At 47.1% G+C, this 21,993-nt stretch overlaps 1 protein-coding gene across 2 annotated transcripts in view; it reads right to left on the reverse strand.

Moving 5' to 3' along the window:
• The window catches only part of MEGF11 (multiple EGF like domains 11), a 1,491,879-nt gene that overhangs the window by 374,644 nt on the left and 1,095,242 nt on the right, over positions 1-21,993 (reverse strand). The gene's annotated exons all lie outside the window — the stretch shown is intronic.

Raw genomic sequence — 21,993 nt, forward strand, 5'->3', positions numbered from 1 at the left:
TGTTTACCACAAGACAGCCTTCTGCCTTCCTGGGGAGAAGTATGAAGGACTTCCAGAAATAGGAACAATAGAGGCCTGCCATTGGAAGAGGTGTCACCTCTTCCTGGCAGGAATCTGCACAGGGTGTGAGCACAAAAGGCAAGCATCTAAGGGGAAGCTGCCTTTGAAGGGCAAATGGTGGACACTCTAGAGAGAGGGACTGCTCTTTTGTTTAGGTAGATGGGTTGACGTTGGGACAGTTGGTAAACCGTTTTTTTTCCTGTGGATGTACAGCCCTCAGTTAGCCACACCTCTAGGGTGGGCTACCAAGCCCTGCACACTGAGAGAGGGGTCCTGCCATCTTGGGAGTGGGTAGAAAGGTGCACTCTGGTATAGCTAGATGTTACACTTTGCCGGACATGATGACCAGACAGGAAAGCTTCTACTAGCTCATTGACTAGTGACTGCCACATCCTGAGGGCATGTTCTGGGCATAAATATGGCAACCTTGGCACCTATATCCCAGATCACATCTGGACTGGAGTAAGCAATGAGAAACTACTACCCTGCTGTTCTCTGAACTGGCAAGAGAAGCTACACCAACCATTAGACTGCTGATCTTTGGGATAGTTAAGAGAGAGAGGACTGTGCCTGTGGTGCCTGGCTTGTGGAAAAGGCCCCAGACAAAAAAGGTAAACTCCAAGAGTCAGTTGGCTGATTTCCTGTCACAGTACCAGGGCCACAATAGCTTGCCCATTGTGGCCCACGGCCGCTAACCACCAACGTGCACCCTGGATGAAGTCCCAATGCTCAAATGTTGCACCCGATTCTGCTGGACGTGAGACAGCTGTTGAAGTGTAGTTTGTTCACCCAGGATGTAAACTAGCCTTCATTTAAGGAAACCACAGGTTTCGCTGTGACCAGAGACCAGTAATCCAGTGGCAACTGGAATTTTTCTGAACCAAAGAGGACTTCGACCCCTGTAGCCAAAGTCGTTCCACCAGGACTGTGGAGTATTCCCAGGAAGACCGCATGGTATCCTCAGCACCTTACAACATCCTCAGCATCCTGTATCCCTTGAATCATGATCACTCCACTTAAGCCGATGGTGAGTCACCCATAGTACCTGGAACTGGTTTTGCGACTGCTTTGGTGCCAGGATAACCATTCTAGTACTCCTTATTGCCTCCCTCTGCCCCCTGACCATCTCCCTGTTGGATTGTATCACACATCACTGGCCAGAGTTGCTGAACATAAACCTCTAGAAGTTTTACTAACTTTCCAAACTTTGCAGTTACCAATGCTTGTTTGTGACTTTGAATAAAAAGCTGAGATTTCAGTTTTATTTAAGTCTATATCTTCCGAACCCTTCAGTGGATCTTGTTAGTTGTGGTGTCTAAAAAGTCATAAAAAATATCAATTTTTATTAATTGGTCTTGATTTCTTTCGTGTTGTTTGACTGTGTAATTCTGTTGTTTGGGTACTTCTAGATTCTGTACACGTATTACTATTTTTAAGCTGGACTGCTTGAAGCTACAATTACCAAGGGTTGAGCTAAGGTTTAACAAAAAATCCTGCCTGGACCCAAGTTAGTTTTGTGAGTGCATTCCACGGTGAGGTTGCACAACCACACCATATAATACACCACAATCCCTCACTGATGACATTTGATATGTTATCAGTGGTTATCAATGGTCTCATTTAACATGTCATAAGTGATTTAATATATGAGGTCATAAGCAGTCTGACAGGGGAGGATGTTTTAATTAGCTCACTGAACTACAACTGGCGAATTTTCAGTGGTTTCCATTTTGAAACGTAAGTACAGTTGTTATTTCAACACCTAACTATAACGTCACTTTAACCTTTGTTTTTTTCAGTGAAATTTTGTCTTTTTTAACAAATTTTAAGATTGTATTATCACACCTAACTATAAAGTTACCCGTTGTCTTTTACAGAGAATTTCAGTTTTTTTATCATATTCTAAATGTGGTATGTGTAACACCTCTCGTAATCAGAAGGGGGGGGACGAGAGAAGCTGGGATCGATTTGGGTTCCATCCAAACATAGAATAATCAAGGGAGAATGGATCACTTGTCCTGTTTTTGCTGGGGTCTAAAGGTTTTCTAGTCTAAAAAACCCTCATACACGTAATGCTTGTTGTAGCAGTATATCTTGCTTATCCCCTTGGTCTATTACGTGAGCAGCATCATCATTGGGTCTTATTTGTGCTTACCTCTACCGGGAGGGAGACCAACTGGTTATTCGCAGTAGTGATCAGGAATTGTGAGAGTGAGGGTAGGTGAACTTAAAATGGCCTCCAGTACCCTGGTTCGGATTTATTCTGTCAGGGGTGGGGCAAGGTTAAAAAGAAGGTGTGGTGCTTAAATAGAAGGGGTACTGTTCTAAGGCACTAGTGTAAATAGGTGAGTGGTCAGGCAGTCAACATGTTTTAGCCCCTTGGGTGCCCAATCGGGTTGTAGGGCTTTCTTCAGGACCGGGTGTGGAAATCACTACTGTGTGATGTAGTAAATGTCCTCTCCACTGTTCTTCTCTGGCTAGACTGTACTATGTTACCTATGACATCATAGAATGCCAGGGTGTTCCTCTAGCTCACTGAGCCTGTCTATTACTTACTGTGGCAGTTGGTCATCTGAGGCTGAGCTGCTAACAGCTGGCTCCTGGTGGGGTTTTCCTTACAACTTAACCTGTCTGTCTAACCTGGAAGGAACCTGCAATAAAGGATCTTAACTTATCAAGTGGACTCTGCAACATTCATTTATTACAACTTGGCGACGTTTTCAAGAGGATGAACCTACCTGTGCACTAAGGAAGCTACTTCAAGAAAAGGAACTTAAGAAAGGAACTAAAGACATTGTGAAAATTATTCTTAAAACAGAAGGTAACGCCCAGCTGACCCCACCAGTGTCCTTTCACACCTGGACAGCCTGCACCCTGGGCACATGTCTTTACCTTAATGTTTATTTGACTCTAGTCAACCTGCAGCCTACAACCTGAGCGTTTGTTACTGTTATGCCTGCTGTCACCTTGCTTCTGTCTGCTAAAAGTCTTACAGCATTACTCTTCCCTGAGGCCTGCAGTATGCTTTATTGAGTCTAGCCTTCGTACAGTGTGGGAAGCGTCAAGCGTTGGCAGAAACTGGCAATTTATGTAAAGTGCTCAATTGACTGCATCAGAGACAAATACTGTGAACGTATCTAATTACCTTAAAACATCGGAAGTTTCTCCCACCGTCCGGACATTTACAACTTTATGGAAAGTGTCTAATTTAGTGAACAATGCGACATATACACAAGTCTGAGGGCAAAGTCTGTTCGTTGTGCGGTGAATATATGTAAAGCCTAGACGGCCTCAGCGTCAGTCTCCCAAGTTTTGCCTTGCCTTGCTCCTTCACTCACCGTCCTGTATCCCGTTGTCCGTTGGTTGACGGTTGGTCTGCTGCAATCTTCTCTCCTTTCTGTCTACCGTCCATCTGATGACGTCCCTGGAATGCATCGAGGAATTGGTGAAGCGAAGTTCCCTTCATATCCTGTGACGTCTGTGATGCCGTTCTTTAGAGACACATCCCTCATGCTCCTTACGCCACTACGACCGAAGTGGCAGCCATCTTGTGTTTATTAATATCGCTATAGTAACAGCTGCCACTCGTAGTGTTCATAGTCTACGCATGAGTCTTGGAGCGTTTGTTTTTATTTCGGTAATATACACACCTGTGTGTATTAAAAATCGCTACATTCTCTTCACCATGTTTCTTTTGAAAGGAGTGTGGAGCAACGGAGACATAAACATTTTACTCATGGACTTGATCACACACTACTTGACTGACGGAAGTCCATGGGAACTGCAGGGAGCTCAGCAGCGTCAACAGAGAGCAGTATACACAGAACCCGGGTGAGAGGTCGCTCACCGGAGCTGACATTATTTAATGTTTTGTTATGAAGTACTTTACTTCATAGTGTTCGTAATGATTGTATACTGTTTTAAGCATATTCGTTTGCTTTGATGCATTAATCATTTGATAACCTTTTCTGTGTTTGCCCTATCGTGTGTATGTAGGGTCAAGTTGGCATCTGTTAACTCAACGGTGTATCCTTCTTTTAGGAGTATTCTGAGTCAAGCTTTGTCAATGTCAGTTTGCCTGGGTTATGATGTACCCTGTGGTGTACCCTATATAAAGCTAGGTGTTGTTGCGTTTATCAATGAAGATGTAGTGTCATTATGGGTAGTCCATGCCCATATCAATTCACAGTGTGTGTATTGTCACTAGTCCTTATCTTCCCAAGGTAATTGTCCGTACCTTGCTGTGTAACTTTTTTAAGGGAGGTTGGGTATATGAGGGTTGTCCATGCCCCATGTTTTTTTTCCCCAGGATTACTTTCTTGCGTTGTACCCTTCATAATTGAGTGTTTGTGGGTAGTCCAAGCCCCATAGTTTGTCCCAGGGTTATTGTCTTTATCCTGCGGTGTACCCTTTTCTGGGGAGGTTGGTGTATATGGGTAGTCCAAGCCCCATAGTTTGTCCCAGGGTTATTGTCTTCATCCTGCGGTGTACCCTTTTCTGGGGAGTTGGTGTTTGTGGGTAGTCCATGCCCCATAATTTGTCCCAGGGTTATTGTCTTTATCCTGCGGTGTACCCTTTTCTGGGGAGGTTGGTGTATGTGGGTAGTCCATGTCCCATAGTTTGTCCCAGGGTTATTGTCTTCATCCTGCGGTGTACCCTTTGAGGTTTAGTGTTCATGGATAGTCCATGCCCATTTCCCAGAGTAATTTTTCTTACCCTGCGGTGTACCCTTATCAGGGGAAGTTGTGCGTTTTTGGGTAAGTCAACGCCCTTTTCTTTTCTCAAGATTGTTGTCTTGCAGTGTACCCTTTTCAGGGGTGGTTCAGTGTCTGTGGGTAGTCCATTCTCCTTACTTTGCGCTGTCCCCTGTTTTTGGTGGAGATTGTTTGTGCACTATTTTCCTTTCGAAGTCTACCTTCTTGCAGCTACTGGCCAGGGCTTCAATTTGGTAAGATTTTGAGTGATGTTTTTATCATACATTTGGTCTCTGCATATCTCCATCAGAAGTGGTTTATAAAAAAAAAAAATGTTTGTGAATTCTTGTCAAAGCGGTTTGCCCTCTTAGGTTACCTTAAGTGAGTCTTACCCCTATTATGTCTCTCCCAGTCTACACTCATTTTTTGTTTCTAGGGTATTTACCCTATGGTGTACCCAGGTGTGGGGAGGTTATGGGTGTCAGCAGCTAACTTAGCTTGCTGTTTCGTTAAGGGAAGGGGATGTGGCATATTATGTTGTTTTCTCTGCTAATGATACCTCATGCTAACGTCATCTCGTGTTGTACACTTTTACTTTTGGTTCTTCTTCTTTTGTGTACTTCCCTGCTGATTGTTGCATTTGAGGTATTGTTGCCAATCATTCCTTTATTCTGCTATTACTCCTTAAGGGAAGAGGATGTGTAGTAAATGTCCTCTCCACTGTTCTTCTCTGGCTAGACTGTACTATGTTACCTATGACATCATAGAATGCCAGGGTGTTCCTCTAGCTCACTGAGCCTGTCTATTACTTACTGTGGCAGTTGGTCATCTGAGGCTGAGCTGCTAACAGCTGGCTCCTGGTGGGGTTTTCCTTACAACTTAACCTGTCTGTCTAACCTGGAAGGAACCTGCAATAAAGGATCTTAACTTATCAAGTGGACTCTGCAACATTCATTTATTACATGTGACTTGCGCATGTAAGTTATTGCTACGACAAGCATTACAGGTATGAGGGTTTTTTAGACTAGAAAACCTGTAGACCCTGGCAAAAACAGGACAAGTGATCCATTCTCCCTTGATTATTCTCTGTATGTGTAACACCATCAGGGCGGGCCTGATTAGTACTTGGATGGGCGATCAAATGGGATTAATAGCTGCAGACTCATCAACTTTCCCCCCTAATTTATGTTTTTTGTTTTCATATTAATATTCCAACATTATTTAAAGGGAAATTATTTTAGAATAGACTTGGGTCAAAAATTCTGTAATGGCAAACTGTAGCTGCTCCTAGTGCCAAATAATCTGGTAACCCAGGAAAGAGAAGCACATGGGCAGAAGAACTGACAGTTCAAAAGTGAAGAAAGTTTTACATTTTTCAGTGTTACTGCTTCTAAGTTTAAAATAAAAAAGTGTAAATTTTTATGCATTAGAAGACTTCTTTATTTTTACCTTTTCTTTCAATCTGCACATTTGTTAAAGTTTTATTGATTCTCTTCCTCCTTTTGCTGTGATTAAATAATTGCCCTTTCTTTGCTTAGATGTTGCCCCCTCATATTCTTTATAAAAAATATATTTAATTTTATTTATTGAGCTTTGCATTAACCAAATACAGCAGGACTTCAGTGCAATACGTGTTCTGGACTCCGATACAATGTGAAATTTGACCATCAATAATCTCCACACCACAGGAATGCACTGTGAAAGTGTAAGGGAAGGGAGGGGGTGAACTGGGGGGAGGGAATGGTGGTGGGGATGTCGCAGGAAGACAAAGGGAAGGAGGAGGGGTTAACAAACAAGCCACTCAGAGAGGTCAACACTCTACATAGTCATTATGGTCTGGAAGTAACACTCCCACCAAGATAGGACGTCAGGGCATCAGCCCACTGTAGCAGGGCAATCAAGCTGGGCACCGCCCAAGGAGGGACAGTCGGGCATGTCTGAAGGCAGGAGGGCACCGGGCGGAACTGCTGTGTTCTCAGTGGTATCACTATGTAGTCTGAGGGAAGACACCGGAGTGGCCCAGATGTTCTTTGGACGTGAGCGGATAGGCATCAATTCCCAAAATGCCTCTAGCATGTCCTGGTAAGTGGCAGCATCCTCAAGACACTTTCTACTACTTGGCACCAGCCAACTACCCTAATGCATCGCCACTCTACGCTTTGCCAACAGCAGCAACATAGCCGTTTGCCAACGGACCTCTGGGGGAACCTCCTTGACGGAGCCCAACAGTGCGACAAGGGGAGAGCGCTCAGAAAAATGACCTGTGATGCTAGTCACATCACTAAACACTCCTTCCCAGAAGTCAATGATATCGGGTGAAATTCCCTCGCCAGGTGTAGAAAATCAGCACATGGTGCTGTGCAGTGTGTACATTGAGCATCGTCAATGAGACCCATTTGCAGCAGTCGTGCAGGAGTGTGATAGATTCTGTGTATGAATTTAGAGTGAATCAAGCACAATCAGTAGTTCGGAATAAGGCCTTAAACTGAGGGCAGCAATAGATCTATTGTTCCTCACTTAAAGCCACTCCAATGTCATCCGACTAAGTCTGGTGAGAAGAGGCCGCTCGAATCAGCATAGTTCTCTACATGCTAGCATAAATGCATGCGATCAGTTTGCTGGGAGAAAGGTAGGCAATCATATTCTCTAGAACTGCGAATGTGGGGGTGCCGCTGGAAACGTGTCATGGAGGACTCAAAGTGATGCCCGGAGCTGATAATAAGTCATAGTGTCCGGAAAAGGGCGAGAGGGGAGGTGGGGGCCGCTAGTGATCGAACAGCCAGGTCTTTAGTATCTTCCTGAAGGTCAGCAGGTCATGGGTCTGTCGTATGCTCAGTGGGAGGGTGTTCCATGTCTTGGCGGCGAGGTGGGAGAAGGATCTCCCGCCGGTGGATGTTCTTCGGATGGGTGGGACGGTGGCGAGTGAGAGGTCGACAGAGCGTAGCTGGCGGTTGGGGGTGTAGAAGGAGAGCCGTCTGTTGAGGTAGGCTGGGCCGGTCTTGTGTAGTGCCTTGTGTGCATGGATGAGGAGCTTGAAGGATATCCTCTTATCCTCTTGTTGACAGGGAGCCAGTGCAGGTTTCTCGGGGGGAGGTAGGGAGGGGGGAGGATGTGGCCGTCTCGTTGTACAGCGAGGATCAGTCGTGCCGAGGCGTTTTGGATGCGTTGTAGTCGATTGATGAGCTTGGTCGGGGCTCCCGCGTAGAGGGCGTTTCCGTAGGCGAGTCTGCTGCTGACGAGGGCCTGGGTGACTGCCTTTCTTGTATCTGTCGGGATCCATCTGTAGATCTTGCGGAGCATTTGGAGGGTGTTGAAGCAGGAGGAGGAGACAGCGTTGACTTGCTTGGTCATTGAGAGCGTTGAGTCGAGGATGATTCCCAGGTTGCGTGCATGGTCGGTGGGGGTCCGGGCTGCCCCCAGTGCTGTTGGCCACCAGGAGTCGTCCCAGGCTGACGGGTTGGAGCCGAGGATGAGGACCTCCGTCTTGTCCGAGTTCAGCTTCAGACGGCTGATCTTCATCCAGTAGGCGACGGCCTTCATTCCTTCATGGAGGTTAGTTTTGGCGGTGATGGGATCCTTGGTGAGGGAGAGGATCAGTTGAGTGTCATCGGCGTAGGAGATTATGTTGAGGTCATGCTGTCGGGTGACGTGTGCGAGCGGGGCCATATAAATGTTGAACAGTGTCGGGCTGAGGGAGGATCCTTGGGGTACGCCGCAGATGATCTCGGAGGCTTCGGAACGGAACGGGGAGGCGGACGCTCTGGGTTCTGCCGGAGAGGAAGGAGGTGGTCCATTCCAGATCCTTGTCTCGGATCCCTGCGGCATGGAGGCGTGCGCGTAGTGTGCGGTGGCAGACGGTGTCGAAGGCGGCGGAGAGGTCTAGGAGGATGAGTGCTGCAGTCTCCCCGTTGTCTAGCAGGGTCCTGATGTCGTCGGTGGCGGCGATGAGGGCGGTCTCGGTGCTGTGGTTGCTGCGGAACCCTGACTGGGAACTGTCCAGGATTCTGTTCTCTTCGAGGTATCGGGTTAGCTGTCTGTCAACAATTTTCTCGATTACCTTGTACGGGAAGGGGAGCAGAGAGATGGGTCGGAAGTTCTGTAGGTCTCTTGGGTCTGCCTTGGGTTTTTTGAGTAGGGCGTTGATCTCGGCTTGTTTCCAGCTCTCTGGGAAGGTCGCGGTCTCAAGGGAGAGATTGATGACGTTGCGTAGGTGGGGTGCGATGTAGCTGCTTGCTTTGTTGAAGACGTGGTGCGGGAATGGGTCTGACGGAGAGCCGGAGTAGATTGTGTTCATGGTCTTGATAATGTCATCGACGCTCACGCTGGTCCAGGCTAGCAAGGGGACGTGGTCGATGGTGTGCGGACGGTCTGTTGTGTTGTTGCCTGTTGGGGTTGTCTGGGTGATGAAGCTGTCGTGGATGTCTGCTATCTTGCGGTGGAAGAAGGTGGCGAGGGAGTCGCACAGGGCTTGCGACTGCGGGATGTCGTTAGTGTTGGAGCTGGGGTTGGAGAGTTCCTTCATGATGTTGAAGAGCTCCTTGCTGTTGTGTGCGTTGTTGTCAGTGGGAGCCAAAGCTGTCATCCGGGTACACTGCTCCAAAGGAAGTGATCTGCATCTGGCACAGATGCACTTGCATCCCCACATCAGCAGTCACCGAAGTAGCGGGTGTCCTGAAAAAAAGGAACAGACGGGGAAAACGTGATCAATGCATGCTCTTTTCAGCAGCCCATTCCACGCCCATACCGTACATGCCACAATATCCAACTGGTATTGTACACACTGGGCAGGGCCATAAAAAGCTGTTTGAAGCAGGCACTGGGCCACACTGTCGGCCTCCGGTGTAGTTTGCGGCTGATATTGTATAGGTTGCAGCGAGTAGTATGCAAATTGCACCTGGGCACGAAGGAAACACAAGTCCAGATCGGGTGCCCCCAGCCCACCATGCTCAAAGGGGAGCGTCAGCACCTCCCATGCTGCCCGTGGCTGTCCACCAGCCCATTTCAATGAGACCAGGAAGGAGAGGAGTTTCCGTTGAAACTTTGAAAGCTGGCTGGTATAGTGAATAGCAAGTTGATAAATAAATATAACATTTTAGGGAGTATGACCATTTTTGCTATGACAACTCTCCCGGTATGAGACAGTGGTAGTTTTGACCATACGGCCACCCGGTCCTTGTCCTTGAGCCCTGTCATCAGTCTGCCATAGTTCCCCTGCCAAGGTTACTCTAGATCCTGGCTAACAGGGTTGGATTGGGATTAAAAATCGGCCCAGGAACGATAAAAAAAAAGTGGCCCACATTTGCATATTGTCTTTACAAAACACTGCTTTGGCGAAGTTTTATCTAAAAAAAAAAAAAAAAAGAAATGCGGAGTAAAAAAATTTATGGATTAGCTTGCACTGGTAAAACACACCTGAATACAAGTGAGGCCACTTTTGCTCTGGCCCCTGCCCCCGCTCAATAAGCATATGTTGATGGGCCCGACCCAGCGAGAGAAAGGTAGTGACACCTCTGCCCTTTGATAAAAGGGAAGTAATTGAGGCCCATCTGCCTCCGGAAAGGCCCATCTGCCTCCGGAAAGGCCACTCAGGCATTCACTGGGCAACTGGTGGCATCCAAAGAACGCAGAAACTGCCAAATCGCCCCCCAGACTGCTAAAAATAGCAGCCCACAACTGGAACTGGACACCGGCCCCATGGGCATTGTCCGCGTTACCAATCCGACACTGCTGGCTAAGCCAGACACCCAAATATCGAACAGGGTCTCCGGCCCATAACAATGGGAAGTTGAAGTGAAGCACCGCATGCCACCATAAGCACAAATAAGATGTATTTTGCCCAGTTAATCGTGATACCCGCCATACAACCAAAGCAAATTAACTCCCGGAGAAGAGGGCCTAAGATATCCACCAGATTCCTCATGTATAGATTAACATCATCTGCGTAGATGGGAGACAAGTATCTGCCTGAGGTTGGACGTGAGAGCACAGTACAAATAGTGTTGCCGCAACTGGGCCGTGAGCGGGTTCATCGCGATAGCAAATTAAATAGTCAACAACGGGCACCCTTGAAGTCTGCCACGAGCTCTCACAAAAGGAGCTGAAATTAATCTATTTATCCACAGGCGTGTGACTGGCAGGGTGTAAAGCAATTAGACAAGGTTTAGGAATTTATTTCTGACCCGAGGCGTGCAAGGAGGTAACAAAGTTAGGGCCATTCAAGTGAGTAAAAGGTCTTAGTGGCATCTAAAAATGCATCAGCAGCCCGTAACTTCAGATCAAATGTGTGAAAGAGGGCAAAGAGCATGTGCAGATTATGAGCCGTTGACGTACTTGGCATGAAGCCCGACTGGTTCAGTCGGACCACGGGTTGCAGGGGGTGGGTGCTGACCAAGCGATTTGTGCTCCCTTTCAACGATCTAAATGGGGGAGAGAAACTCCCTGAAGAGGGTGCGCAACATCTTTTACCCGAAGTCTTTCATGCAGTCCAAAGCGGTTGACTCTGGTACCCCTAATGATCCTCAGATTGTTGCATTGCCACCGCGCTTCAAATCTTCGTTATTGTTACAGATTACTTCAAGTACTTTCTCCTTTTGGAGTAGTCGCTCTCCTACCAAATAGTATGTATCGTCCACGTCAGATGCGCAGTGCTCGAGTTGGTCCAGTCACTCTTTGTGCCTGTCTACTATCTTCTTTAGACGGTTGAATCGGTCAGATAGCATATTAACTTTTGTGTCTATGGCGTGCATGCTCTGCTGAGGTCGATGAACATGGAGCGAATGTCTGGCTCCGGGGCTGTACCCCCAAAAGCCTGCGGTCCCAGTGTGGAATCCTCCTGCGCTGGATGGTGCATGTTGTCCAGACTGATTTGAAGGCCAAATTGGATTGTTTATTGTCTTGAGGGATAAAAAATAGATTTCCCATACATAGGGAGTATTGGACCATATTATGTTAGCATGATGCATCTATATGTACCTTCTTTGCTTGATATATATATGTGTGTCCATTTATATCACTTGTGTTAGGGAAAACAGCCTTTATTCCCTCCTTGCGTTAATCCTGCATACAAAGTAGGCCGAGAACCACACAGACGCCATCTTCTGAGCCTATGCTTGAACACGAGCTGTGGTCACGTGACAGTCTCCTTTAGTTGTCAAGCCCCAGTTCACCTGAATTACTGGGAGCAGCTGAAAGTAGGCTGTTTACTCGACTGTCCTGGGACTCAAGGTCGCACCTGGCTTTGGGCTGCGATAAGCGCATTCTTGGAGGCATCGTGCCTACACTCCTGGGCACCCCTCCTGACCTTCCCAGTAATAAATGTCCAAGCTTTGAACTAATCATGTGTGCCATATATGGTCCTTTCCTGGAGGTCGAGGGCCAACTGGTGTTTTTCCTTTTACAGTGATTATATGTGTTGAACTGAAAGTATATAACCTCGTGTTTGAATGCAAGCCAGCAGTCTTCTCCGCACACCTGATGGGTGAGGGTTGGAAAGGCTCCTCTAAAGAGTATTTTTGCTTAATAAACGATTGAACTTTCTTCACTGCCAACTGACAGATTATTGGGTAATGGGATTGGGGCTATTGGTAGGTATAGCCCTTTATGTTATTTTTATGGTACTTCAGTCTGTCTTTCCAATGGTGTAGGTGGCCGGACACTCAGTTACAGGGGGACGGCACCCAGGCGTAGGGCTTCAGGCGACCAGTCCGAGACGTTTTGCTCACAGGTCCCCGCCGCCTCTCGAGGTGCTCCCCTAAGAAATACTGATGAGGCTAACTTGACAGCCAATGTAGGATACATAGGCAAGCAATACTCACACAGCCGTGCCCGTTCCTGAGGGAAGAACAGCTCCAAGGTGCACCACCAGCAATTCATCACCACCAAGGCCCAATCTGGTCACAGATGTAGGGCCCCGCTCAGCGCGCTAGCGCCACAACAAGGGGGCATGAGCAAGCCTATGGCAGCCAGGTAACTTCAGTACTCAAGGGTTAGGGATTAGCAGTAGTGGAGCGCAAACCGGCACACGCAGGATTCCCGGAGGTAGCCTAGAAAAAGAGAATCGCTCATCGAAGCACTCCACCACTTGACCAGGGCAAATCTGACACACAATGTCCTAGCAGGGGCCACAAAGTTTAAAATCCAGGAAGGGACACCCAACAGCACGATCAGGTAGATCAACTCATAAGTGCGCACACAGTCAGAGTCCCCGCTGCCCAAGCAAGGAGGGGCAAGCATGTCTTCAACTGAAGAACATCTGGAGGCAGGCCCTGCCTTACCCCAAGGAGCCAACACCGGTGGGCATGAGCAGGACCAAAGGGGCGGCAGGCCCATTCCCAGTCCCACAAGCCAGCTTCTTCCCTGTAGTCCACAGCATGCTGAACCAGTCAGGCCTCATGCCTCGAGGACTGTGCCAGTGATCTGCACATGGCCGGGAAGTCAACAGTAGGGGCTGGCTCAGGGGAGGAGGGCCCAAAAAGGTCTCAGATGCAAGGTGTGGGCTACCTGCTCTAGTGTCCGCCGGCCGCCTGCCCAGCTAACAGCCCACAACTCCGAAGCTGACCAAGCTCTGCATTCACCCGCATGATGCCCAGGGAGGCCTGGCATTCCAGGAGTCACCACTAACCGCCAGGGCCATCGCGAACCCTCACATAGCAATAGTCCTTGTCCACTCCTCTTGCGAGACTCCCGCCTCTGACGCATTCTGCATCCGCACATTCACAGCACCGACCCTCAGTGGGATTGGTCACCAGCCGCCATATTCGGGACCTGGCTGCGCCCCCTTGGGCACTGTATCTCAGACTCCGCCGCACTCCTCGCTTCAGCAGCAGAATCAACGGAGGTTGCAATGCTTCAGGGATCTGAGCATCTCTTCACTCGCACCAATGCCACTCAAGAACATGGATAACTGCCAGATTGTCAATCTGGCAGGCAGAGCCCCTTCAACAGGCAGCCATCTTGCAGACAGGCAAGTTTTGCTCCCCCCAGTCATATCTTTCCTGAATCCATATACATTGTTCTTAGGGTCTACTTTTTCTTTCACACGAGATGAAATTCACTTTAGCATCTGTGCACATTTGTGGGTTCACATCAAATGTGGTCTTATTTGTGCGGATGACTTTGATTGTCAAAATCTGCTTTTTCAAACCAAGTATCTAAGCCTGGGTTTTATTTATTTATTTGTACTTTTATACAGTGCGTAATAGACCTAGGGCTGGCAAAGTACTTTACAATATCCATAGGAAAGTCAATAATAGTATCATAGTCACTGGGGGAAAAAATAAAAATCTAGACCAACTCGAAGGAAACAAATCAGATTCTATTTCTAAAGCAACAGAGAATAGGAGAAGTTAATTATCTAGATATTTATCAATCAGTAGTTTTAAGTTCTTCTTGAAAGCACTGAATGAGGCAATTGTGCGTAGGCTCTAGATATAAGGATTCTGCCCTACAAAGAGAAAGGCAGCCCCTAGAGAGGGTGTATTTTTGAGCCTGGTATACCGTGGTGCACAATCAATGGCTTTGTGTACAATGCATGCGACTTTGAATATGCCTCTAGCTTCAATCGAGGGCCAGTTGAGAGAGAAGATCATGTGAGTGATGTTTTCAAATTCCTCTCTCCTATGATCAGTTTCAATGTAGCATTGAGGGTTGCCTTTGTTGAAACTAGGGACATTTAAGAATTCCAGTGAGTAGCTCATTACCATTGTTGAATCTACACCTGACTAAAGATAGTACCACATAGTACCACATTTTTAAAATCCAATTGAGGAATAAAAAGTTGACATTTCTGAGGTCTGGGTTGGTGCTTGGTGATATTTGATGTGTAATATATTTAAGTTGAAAGTTTAGGCTCTTGTCAAGGGTGATCCTGAAGGATTGTGTGCATTCACTGATTTTGCACTTACAGTTTAGTTCATTTAGTGAGTCTAGTCAGTCTCAGACTGGATGATTTGGGGGGGGGGCAATGAGAAGGCATTCTATCCTTATTGAGTGGGTTCAGCTTCTGGTGGTTGAATGGCAACTAAGCTTGTTTGTCCTTTACAATTTGGTTTAGAAACAGTGGGCCTTATTTATGAAGGCCTTGCAACACTTTTGAGCCGCCAATGCGCCACTAAATGAGATGCAGCTGCGGCATAAACAACATGCCACGTTGCGACATATTTACAAGGTGATGCATCTAGGCAGACGCGTCACCTTGTAAAGCCCTGTGCCACATTATACCTGTGTCGGCTATAATGTATGCAGGATTGGCATTCCCACGTTAAAAAGGGTCATAGAAGTGTCGCAGGGAAATCCATGTCTGTGTCAAAACTCATTCACTCACTTCCGGGTGGGGGAGCATAAAAGCCACATGGAAGTGCGAGCGCGCAGCGAACGCTTAATTTGGTGAATGCTGCTGACATATTAACGTATTTTTAACTGTTGACCTGTTTTCAAGCAAATCGTCGTTCATCCCTGCTTTATTTTAATCTTTGTCTAGCCCTATTATTGCCTAGCCCTTTTACTGTCTTAGCCGGTGATTTATTTAAAAATAGTCGTACCTGTTCTAGTAGCACCCTCCGGTTCGCCGAGGTTTTCTCTTTGAGCGGAGAGGGTTGTTAGAAATCCAGTTTGCTCTAGGGCTCTCGCTGGGATGGCTGCCATCTTGGTGGTGGTTGGCGGTCCAGTTGGGGAAATTCACTCAATTCCGGGTGGGAGGAGCATAAAGGCCACATCGAAGTGCGAGCACGCGCCGCCGGCGCGCCAAAGGCAAGCCTGTCTGCACCCGTCCGCGGCAGGCCGGGGCCAGGGGCCTCAGACTATGCCCATTTTTTTCATCGTCTGCTGATTTAAATTCCCTTCAGGGAGACTGGGACCTCGACCATTACACCCAGAATATATTAGATAATTTGGGGATCCTAAGCTTGAAGAGTGCCAACTGTAAACACCTTATTACACCTCTTGTTCAGGAGCCCCTTAGTGAGCACAATGAACCCTTAAAATCTCCGACCAGTCCTGTACGTCTGGGACAGGAGACATTGTCAGTCTGTTATCTAAATACCCAATCGATGGTGAAACACCAACTAGAGATCTTCTACTTCCTTGACACCGATAAACCATATATACTTCTCTTATCCGAAACCTGGTTTATATTCTAGCAGCACTCCCAGATAACTATTATATCCTCCAGTCCAATAGGCCAGATAACAGAGCCGGAGCTGGGGTGGCAGCTGTAATATCACAGAAGTACAAATTCACCTCCCTTGTTACAATACGAATCCCACTTGTTGATTACCTCTTGCTTAAACTTGAATCCAACCATTCTTCTTTTGTCTGTGCAATATGCTACAGGCCCCCGGTCCCTATGCCTACATTCTTGCAGCTGCTGAGTGAGACCATTGCTGATTTGGCCATAAATCACACCAGAGTACTGATTATTGGCGATTTCAACTACTGGCCTAACAATGCACCAGAAAGTCCTCACTCGGCCGAATTTACTGACCTGATGACAGGTAAGAATTACATCCAGAACATTAATGTAGCCACCCACATTAAGGGACACACCCTAGATCAGGTCTGGACTTCCAATCTAGCGATAGCTGACCTGCGAATTTCCCCATGCTCATGGTCGGACCATAATTTTATTACCTTCACCATCCCGAGTATTCTTATTCCTAAAGATTTCTCCTCAGTTACTATCATGGCCAGGAATTGGAGTCGGGTTGATACCAAAGAATTTGGCACTCTACTAGCTGCATCTACACCTTCTGGTTTGATTGTATCTCCCCACATCCAGGTGGAAAACATTAATGCCTGGTTGGAATCTGCCAGAGACAGTTTTGCTCCTTTAAAGACTATTAAAAACGAGAGACCCCACAACGCACAGCGTTGGTTCTCTGACAATCTGAAGGAAATGAAATTGGCCTTGCGACAAACCGAACGGAAGTGGAGACAGGACTATTGCCCTCATAAAAAGACCATCTTTATGGCAGCTCTTAAAGATTACAAAAGCGCCATTCTCAGGACTTAATCTGAATATTTTTCTTCAAAAATCCTGGTATCCAATAACAAGGCCAAAGACATTTTTACGATAGTAGATGAACTTGTCAAACCTAATCGCGTTATAGCAAAACCAACTCCGTCACAACTCCTATGTGACTCCCTCTATACTTACTTTATTGAAAACATTTCTAACATCAAATACAGTATTCCTTAGTCCTCAGCACTATCAGATCCCCGTGTCTCACACACTAATCCTTACCACCTGGATCAATTCCACCTCATCACCCAAGACTTTTTACTTAAGAAGGTTTGCTCTGGCTCCCCCAGGGACAGCTGCCCTCCTCATATTCTTCGGGAAGTTTTCCTCCTTTGTCCTGAGCCACCTATGTCGCTTCTCATTAATTCCCTCACTAAGGGCATTGTCCCCAACCTTTTTAAGAGTGCAGAAGTTGTACCTATTTTTAAAAAAAACAGGCGCTGACCCTTCTATCCCCAGCAACTTTCGTCCTATCTCACTGCTGCCATTTTTGGGGAAAATCCTGAAAGCCCACGTGGCCAACTGTCTCAGCACTTTTGTTGAGCAGTCACACTATCTGGACCCACACCAAGCCGGTTTAGACCCGAACATTCTACTGAGTCTGTCATTTTAGCAGTACTCAATGAATTACGTAGGGGGGCCGACCAGAGCTCCACGCAAGCTCTGGTGCTCCTGGATCTCTCGGCTGCTTTCGATACGGTCGACCACCGTTTGCTGGTCGACTAGGTCAAGAGCACTGGGCTCTGGGGTCTGCCATTGAAATGGATATCTTCCTCTCTCAGTGACCACTTTCAAGCAGTCCGTCTCGCTAGATTTCTTGCTCATCGCTTCCTCCCCTCCTTTTAAACTTGTACATTCTTCCCTTAATTTTGGCCCTTCAAAAGAGAGAGGTGGTTATATTTAACTACGCCGACGACCTCCAGTTAGTGTTTAACATTGACTCCCCCCCATCATCCACGGAAAGCTTCCAGTCTACTATGACATTCATTAGCAACTGGATGAATGTGAACTATCTTAAGTTAAATCCCGATAAAACCGAGCTGATTCTTACAGGTGGCCCAGGGAATCCCTGGAACTCCAATTTTTGGCCATATTCTCTGGGGTGCCCTCCAACTCCTGTCAGCTCGGTCAAAAGCCTGGAAATCGTGATTAGCAACAACCTCACGAAGAAGGCACAGATAAGTGCTGTGCTCTCTGCTTGTTTCTTTCACCTCTGGAGAATTCGCAAAATAAGCAGATATTTGACCATCGAGGTCCGGATTCAAGTTATACTTGCCCTAGTTATGTCACGTACTGACTACCCTAACTCCCTGTAAACCGGCATACCAGCTTACCAACTACGTCGGTTTCAACTGGTGCAGAACCAAGCCGCTAGGCTTTTCTATGGCCAACCTAAATCTCACCATGTGAAACCTTTGTTGATAAACTTACATTGGCTTCCCTTGACCCAACGCTGTCTCTTTAAATTAGGCGGCACGATCTACAAAGCCCTCTCGGATTGTGGACCGGCCTTCATCGTGTCTAAAGTACAGTGCTACATCCCCTCCCGAGATTTACGTTCTGCGTACATGAATCTGTTGTCCCCTTGTCCATTTAAAAGCAAAAATCACGGGGGTCTAAGATTCTCGTCTCTGGCACCACAATTCTGGAATTCTCTCCCCCCCAAATTGCATCTGTCCACTTCCTATACTCAGTTTAGGAAGTCTTTAGGAACATGGCTATTTGTTAAGGTCTACAATAAAAATCCTCATTTATTGTCCCATCTAGTGACCGAACCCGCTTAGCGCCAAGAAACCGTTGGTGAACGAGCGCTTTAGAAATAGTTTTTTAACGTTACATAACATAACAAAACCTTATGCTTGCCTCATGGCAGGCGTAATGGTGACACAGTGCTATGGGAATAGGCCTACCCCATGCATTGCTGGAGTTGCGTCATGCTTGCGACACAACTCCAGCAATGTGTGACTTTTGCGCTGACAGATACGTCACGATTCTTGACGTATCTTTAATTCCTTGTGACACGGATCACGTACATTAAATACGTCGCATCCATTGTGTCGCAAAGAGGGTGCGGTGAAAGAATTGCATCGCTGTTTTATCGCAGCAATGCTACAGTTTTCATAAATGAGGCCCAGTATGTCTTTTATAAGTGAAACCTTTAGGTATAGCGGTGAGCATAAAGTCGCCAGCCGAGTTTCAAATGCTTTAGGATTGTGGTCTGATGTCAAAAAAAGACCTGGGGATAGTGTCAATTCTTCAGGTACCCCTTGGTGGACAGAAGCCAGATGTGATACTATCCTGTTCAGTTTAATTTGTTGGGAACCTGTTGTTCTGGAAGGAGGAAAGGCTGTACATTTCATCCCCATTCTCTCCCTGTGAGTGTTTAATAGGATGTGTGGTTGACTGTATCAAATGCTGCAGATAAGTTGAGGAGTATGAGTAAGCAGGAATCCCTCTTGCCCAAGATGCAGAGAGCTTCGTCCATGATCTGTAGAATGGCTGTTTCTGTGCTACAGCTGGCTCTCGCAATTCAGGGAGAGTACTATAGCGCAAAGCTTCTTTTTTTGCCAGTTTCAAATTTAACCAGTGGAAAGCCTTAGGTAGTGCTAATCTGAAAAAGAGGAAATGGCCCAGATGTTTTCAGGAGCTTGCTGCCGGTACCCTCTATTGCAGGGGTTTCCAAATACCAAGGCCGCCTAATCTTCATTGTACCTCTCGTATCTTACTTCTACCATAGTAACCTACTGTTATATTATGTTAAAAATATTTATTAAGCGCGCGTACTTCAAACGGTTTCATGGCGCTGAGAACAAGGGGAGGCGGCATCGATGGGACAGTTAGCTTACTCATATGCCTGGGAGAACAGCCTGGTCTTGAGCTGTTTCCTGAACTGTGCATAGGAAGTCACAGACCTCAATTCCACAGGAAGCGAGTACCAAAACTGCGAGGCCAAGACCGCTAATCTGAGTCACCCATGTTTTTTACGTTTAAATGAGGGAGTGGCCAACAAGTTCAGATTGGAAGAACACAGTTTCCGAGAAGAGATATAGTGCTGGATCCTTGAGGAAACGAATGCTGGGCCATTCCCGGCAAGGGCTTCACAGATGGTACATCCCAGCTTAAAGGCACAGCGTTTAGCCACCGGAAGCCAGTGTAGACTCTTCACCAGAGGTCTAACATGATGGTGTCTGGGCTGACGATAGATTAACCTGGCCGATTGGTTTTGCACCAGCTGCAAGCGATGTAATTGATATGCTGGAATGCCAACATATAGTGAGTTGGCGTAATCAATGCGTGAGATTACCAAAGCTAGAATAACCAGAGTCAAGGCCTCAGTGGTCAAGACTCTACTGATCTTCATGATTCTGCACAGATGGAAAAAGCAGGCAGAGACCACTGAGCTAATCTGGGCTTTCATGGACAGATCATTACTGATCACAATCCCCAAGCTCTTAACGGAGCCTCCTGGAAGTGGGGGGTTACCCAACAGTGGAGGCCAAAAATTAGAGTTTCATGGGTTAGCAGTTCCTCCTGTGAGAACCAGCTCGATTTTATCAGGATTTAGTTTCAGTTGGTTGTCGTTCATCCATTCACTGATAAAGCTCATGGTTAACTGGAAATTAGACACAGAAGGAGTGGAAGAATTGATGTGAAGCACCAGCTGAAGGTCATCAGCATAGTCAAATGTTTCGACCATTCTTTCACGCAGAGACCAAATCAGGGGTAACAAGTACAAGTTAAAAAGAAGGGGTGAGAGGGAGGAACCCTGGGGCACCCCGCAGGTCAATTTCATTTTTTGGAGGAGAAACTGGCAAGCCAAACTGCTTGAGATTGGTTACTAAGAAAAGAAGAGATCCACTTCAACGTCAGACCCTGGATCCCGGCGTTGCTGACACGGTCGATCAGAAAGCCATGATCGACCGTGTCAAAAGCAGTTGACAGATCCAGGAGTATCAGGGCCTGGGTAAGGCCTTTGTTGGCCCCCCTTCTAAGCTCATCCATGACTGCAAGGATGACTGACTCCGTTGATTGTGCAGGTCAAAATCATGCCTGGTGGGAGTCCAGGAAGTGAGAGTGTTCAATGAAGGAGCTAAAACAGTTTGCTACATGGCTTCTAAAATGTTGCCTAAGTAAGGTAATAGTGAAATGGGGCGGTAGTTGCTAAGGGCTAGGGGGTCAGAGCTGGGCTTCTTCAAGACCGGGACAATTTCAGCACTTTTAAAGATATCGGGAACAATGCCTAGTTTAAGAGAGTTGTTCAGGAATGAGAGGGGTGGGTCTGGACAAGTGAGGAAAGCTTCCCGTAATATATGAGGAGGACAGCAATCAGTGGGGGAGCCGGATCCAACTTTTTTTTTTTTTTTTTAAAGACCTTTATTGTCCACAACAAACACAATACACAGCTTCTGGCCAACAACCCCGGGGCAGGCCGCCATCAAATTGTCAGATACTTTGTTCAATTTTTTACACAGCCTTTCAGCCGCCATCCCTGGGGCGCGGCGGCAGGTCACTGTCACCCCTGTGGGTTTGACTACCGCTCAATTCGAATTTTAGAGGTCCATTTTCTCTTAAAACATTGAACACTTAACCAACTAGTAGTTACCACTTTCGGTCCCTTATGTTCCTGGCTTTGTGTATTATATCCCGTGTGGTCCTGAACAGGCTCCCATGTGCCAGCGTGCGCTTGCCTAATGTTTGTGGTCAACTCTGACCCACCCTCCGTGTGTAGTGTCTTCCCCCATGCCTCCGCTGCCATATGTCCCCCCCCACCCCCCCCAGCTGCGTGTGTATCTTCCCTCCTGTGGAATGTGGCCTGCCTCCCCTCCCCTTACTCTAATGGGTCATCCTCTCCTTCCTCATCGGATGTCAGTGATTCCTCCTCTTCCAGTGGTTCACACAGGTCCCCCCTAAATGCATTCCACGGGAGCCATATCTTGTTCCACTTACGCGGGCACGCTCTAAGTGTATATATTGTTCTTTCCACCAACATGACCCTGTCCATGGTCACGCACCACTGTGTTAGCGTCGGGGTGATTTCCGCCCCCCACTTCTGTGCTATGTCCCTTTTGGCTATCACCATACCTAATGTGGCCCATTGCCGCCCGTGTCTGGTGAGGTCTGTGGGTTCCCATAAGTAGGCATCTCCGAGGGTCCGGAGTCAGGGACACCTCCAAAGTCTGTGAAATGGTCCTCATGACCTGTCTCCAAAACTCCTGAATGCGG

This window comes from Lissotriton helveticus, chromosome 3_1, assembly GCF_964261635.1.
Source record: "Lissotriton helveticus chromosome 3_1, aLisHel1.1, whole genome shotgun sequence".
NCBI lineage: Eukaryota > Metazoa > Chordata > Amphibia > Caudata > Salamandridae > Lissotriton > Lissotriton helveticus.